Raw genomic sequence first — 5272 nt, 5'->3', positions numbered from 1 at the left:
TTTAATCCAAACAAGCTAGATTCGAACCCAAAACACCGATGAATCGTTTCAAACAAATCATAAAGACTAAAAATAGCAGAGGCAAAAGATTAGATGAGATTTTCCCGCTCAAATTCGCTCCAACGGAGCGAAAAAATCTCAGGCGGCTAGGGTTTCAGACTTTAGTGGAGTTTTTGGAGAGATGAAAATTTTCGTAATTTGAGCATATTAGGATAATGGGATTTTATGTATTGAGTCTGTTCCTTCGTACTTTTTTTATGCAGCGTGAGGGACACGTCAAAGCAAGGACACATACTAAGCACACCACGACCGTGTTAAACATTCCGTATATATATATATACACACGGAAGTGATATACATCCCGAGGGTTGTACCTCAAGAGAGAAAGGGAATGGTCCCCTTATGACACGGCGGTTTAGCAGGGGTGCTTTAGTGTGGGTCCCACCCTTCTGTCTACATTGATACAATTCACGGGATGTAAATCATTTTCGACATATATCTATATTATAAAAAGAAGTGTTGTGTGTGTGGCCTTACAAATCCGACCATCGATTTCGTTATCCCATGGCACGGATCGATCGGTTATGTGTTGTATATAGACGTATGACGAATCGTTGATTTCCTGATCCGGCTGAGCTTCCATAACTTAAAAATTCCAAACGCATTTGAAAAAAAGAAAAAAGGAAAAACGTCATGTATTTTTAAATTTAATTACTAAATCGTTATTACCTAATATTTACTAAACTTAATTACCAGCTGACCTTAGTAAGTCGATGAGATTTCCAAATCTTGTTTGTACCCGAATTCCTAACTTGCATTACCTAACCTAACACCCCAGAGCTAAGTTACATAACCTAACACCCCCAGTATAAAAGAAAGAATAAATAAGCTAAGGTTGTTGCATGTTCGCAAATAAGCTAGCAACCAATAAATCTTGGGAATCGCAACAATTATTCAGCGAACCATTTTCATAGTGACTTTCATCACTATATATATAGTTTTCATTCTTAAATTCTAAAAGGTTAAAGGTAAGTAATCCACTTAATGGAACAAATTAGAATAGCTGGAAATCCTTATTTAGTTGGGATGCAAATATAGTTTGTTCTTATCTTTAATTACTATGAGTTTCCTTATTCTTTATGTTTGTACTCAAAATTACTTTTAAGCATAAACATGATGATTTATGATGTTTATTGAGAATTAGCGCTAGAATATTGAAAATAAAGAGAAGACAAGGGATTTAACTTGGTTCGGCAAGTGTTACCTACATCCACGGAGGAACTGAGAGATATTTTATTTATTGCGATGATACAAAGGTTTTTCTCCAGGTTAGATAACCTAAAATTCCATATCCCTTTAAGGTTTAGGATACATGTATTTATAGTTTTTATGTAACCCTAATTAGGTAAACTTCATGTGAAAGCAACTTGGGAAACAAGTTTTCTAGAAACTTCTGGAATCTTTTTTCACGGGCTAGACGTAACGGGCTTTATAAATGGGCCTTCAGTGTATTTTATACACGGTACAAACACCTTCCCGGTCGTGGGTTTCCATAACCATTCCTAATTGTTGGTATTAATAGAGTTTATATCTACTCCTCTCCATGTACGTTTTTTATTTCAAGTTTGAAAAGTTACAAACACGACAACATTACCCTCTTCTCACCCTTCTCTTTCTGCTGTTGCAAATTATCTTATTCTTCCTTATCTCATAAGAAGTTCTAATACCGGAAAACTTGAGGATATCATGGAGGAAACGGTTTCACGTCATTGAAGTTTCTTTTTATTTGCCATGTGCTCAATTGATTTTTATCTCGAGATTGACATGGTCATGATCCATTGTCAGTGAGTAGATTTCAAGTTTATGCATGAGTTGTTGAACAACCCAAATTCTCTGTCCAATTTGAGATCGATATACACTCGACAAAGCACCTTAAATCAATCACAATCGTGATCAATCAAAAATCAATAGCTATCAAGCTCAAAATTTATCTCAGCCATATCTTAAGTTTTCTAGGCAATCACCATTGTAAGCTTAAAGTTTATTTTCTGATCCTTCTTGAGCTTTCGTCATTGTGACCAACAGCTACAAGAACATATCTTGATTTTCACTGAGCGCCGTAGTGCGAAAGACGATGTTGCCCAAAGATAAAATCCTGGTGCCCTTAGGTTGTAAGACTGTCCCAGATAATTGGCGTGGTTATAAAATGTGGCTCTAAGAATTGACGTTTAGTCCCAAAGTTACTGGGATTGGGATGCTTTAGTCCTCTCCCCTCAATCCTAGTACTAGGAGGTCCAAATCTACCAAATATTGTACGGGTTAATCCAAACCTGGACGATTCAATCCAATTTAAGTTTATTCCGTGGGCAAAAATACCCCTCAGTTAAAAGTAGTTCGTGATTCCGTTTCCATGTTTTTATTTTCATATTTCATGGAAACAACTTTGAGCGAAGAAAAAAATCACAAACTAAATCTGGTCGTTTCAATGGAATTTCAATCTCGTCGTTTCAATGATAATCAAACAACAGTTGATTCATCTTTGAAATACCTAAATAATCGTCGTCAATTCCTTTTCTTTAGCATTAACTCCAAATCGATAATTATTAGCAAATCAATTTGAATATTTCATCATTTGGAAGCGATTTGAAAAATGAGAACCTGTTCTTATCATTTAATTTGAGTTAATCTCCCTCCCTCTCATAGAAAAACAGAGAGAAAAAGTCTTTATACTCTTTTTCATTTTTATTAGATCTGAAGATTTAGAGAAATAATTTTTGTTTTGGTTCATGGACAGATTTACCGAGCACGGATCTAATGCCTTTGGAGAAGATGTCATTTGTTCCGCTTATATTTCCGTCATATCTGCTCATAGGTCTGGTTCTTATCTATGAAATATTGACTCCTTCAATTCATGACGTAAGTACTAGTAATAATAACCTAATTTTTATATCAGATCTCATTCTAATTTGATTTTTGGTTTTGATTTTATGAGCATTCGACTCGGAATCTGTTATAATTTTCGTTTGAATTTTTATTAGCAGGTTAATTTTTTTGTAATTCGGCTGGTCTTGTTTAATTGTGAATGTGTCGGTAGTAGATTAGGAATTTATGGTGTATTTTCTTATAACAAACCATGAGAAATTTGTGTAAAATATTCTTCTCCCATTTTATTTTATTTCTTAAGGTTCTGAAGTTTTGGTACTCACAAGACTCAAGTCACATTCTGAGAATCTTTGGTTTTTGTTCTATACTTTAGATGAGCTCATGCTTAGAACTTGTTAGTTTCTATTAATTTGATTTTTAGCTCTGACACCGAAACTAAAAACTGTCCTTGTCCTTGTGGGTGGATGCACCAACTTGCAGTATCATTATTTTTCTGCCATTTATGAATATTAATTTAATTTAGCTCCGTTACTATCTCCATTGGAAAATTTTCGTCTTTGCATTGAAGAATGTAATAAAGCTATATTCTTTGCCACTACCTGTGGTGGTTGAGATGACTTTACTAATTATTAGAGATGCATCAACGATACTACTATTGAAATTTCATATTTTTCGGTAATGTGTACATAGTTGTACATCTCCTATTATTAGCGTGTACATAAATTTAAACCTGCTATTGTTAACGTGTACATAAATGTACTATACACATGTTGATACTGAAATCTAAAACTTCCAGGTTTCAAAGGTATTACTGATCTCCTTCTTGGTTTAGGGGCATGTAACTTAGATAAAGGATTTCTTGTTGGTTGATATTATATTAGTTGGATTATTATATTCCAGATTAATTGTTTGGACAAACTTTAATGAACATTAATTCAATTACATCACACTTGAAATGCAAATATGATGCAGAATAGTGATGTTATGTTGTATGCATAAATAAATTTCGAGAGTTTTACATGAGTGATTATGGAGCTAGTCTCGATGAGGCTGTATCCTAGGTAAAAGTACGAGCTTTTGATAATACGGATAAAGTATGTATCTACCCAGTGTTTGCATTTCTTTTCTTAGTCTGTTTACTTGGATAGTGAGCTTTAAATGTTCGTACCACAATAATTTGACATGGATAACATAATTTAAATTCAAAATTGTTTTTAAAATTATGATCCTGGAATACGACGTGATACTCTAAACACTTTTGATTTTGATTTTGAATTGTTAACGTGCGCACAGTGGTACACATGATTCTTAATGTGCACATAACTGTACATATGTTGATTGGTAATGTGCACATAATTGTACACATGTTCAAACTTGCAGGTGTGGTCATAGTTGTACACATGTACTGGGTGTACAAAGTTGTACACATGTTAATTGTTAAAGTGCACACTGGTGTACACATCCTGATTATTAATGTGTACATAGTTGTACATCTATCAATTGTTAATAGTACCGAACCGTATTAGACCTTGATATATATTTGACATCAATCTTTTTTTGTAGCAGATGCATGAATCAGTTGGCCGCAGCTAATGAAGACTGTTGAACATGGATACTACACAGAGATGATTACCTTTTGCTTAATCTATTTATAAATGGTGGATATCACTAGCGTAAGTTTATTTATTTTTTAAGTTTAGTATCTTCATTGTTTGACTTCTATTATGGAATTCAGTGGAGACAAATTATTTTGCACTCAAGTGAGCTTCATAAGAAAAACCTTCGCAATTGAACTCTAAAACTTACTTGGAGTACAATTGACCTTAGTAGTGTTGTGCATGATATCTGGGTTGATGATATGTTATCCTTCAGAAATTTTAGGTATAATTTGGTTTTATATGTATATGTATCAAATTTAGGGACTCATAAGCTTAAAAGGATAGAGCGCCCAAGCTTATCAAGGTTTGTGTAGGTCGATGGTTAAAATACATATGAGTTTCTATGTTATGTTATTCAATATGGGTAGCTTTATTGGGGGTTTTATAGATGATTCAACTTATATGTGTGTACAAACTGGTGACCTTGTCTTTTCTCATTAATGGCCTGTTTTGTGGGTATGTATGTTGGATTTTCTGGATTTTGTAGATGTGTACATAGTTGTATACCATTGTACGTATCCCAAATATATTGCAAGTTTTGTAGTTACATTTTCTAGGTTTTGGTAGATGTGTACTAGTTGTACACCATTGTCATGTCTCATTGATATATGAGAAGGATGATGGTTCAAATCCATCTGAGTTTCCATGTTATGTTTATCCAATATGGATATCATTGGTGCCTAGGTAGACGATTATATGCATGTTTTTTAGGGGTGTACATATTGGTGCAC

The 5272-nt window shown here is 34.0% G+C and overlaps 1 long non-coding RNA gene across 1 annotated transcript; it reads left to right on the top strand.

The window, feature by feature from the left end:
* Positions 1-2536: 2536 nt before the first annotated feature.
* LOC113317938 lies at positions 2537-4558 on the top strand. Its single transcript, XR_003344131.1, has 3 exons — positions 2537-2680; positions 2795-2916; positions 4450-4558. It is a non-coding gene; the product is annotated as an uncharacterized LOC113317938 (long non-coding RNA).
* Positions 4559-5272: the final 714 nt, after the last annotated feature.

Source organism: Papaver somniferum, chromosome 10, assembly GCF_003573695.1.
Source record: "Papaver somniferum cultivar HN1 chromosome 10, ASM357369v1, whole genome shotgun sequence".
In the NCBI taxonomy this organism is placed as follows: Eukaryota; Viridiplantae; Streptophyta; class Magnoliopsida; order Ranunculales; family Papaveraceae; genus Papaver; species Papaver somniferum.
The sequence above is the reverse complement of the archived record's forward strand: the minus strand, read 5'-3'. Positions and strand labels throughout refer to the sequence as shown.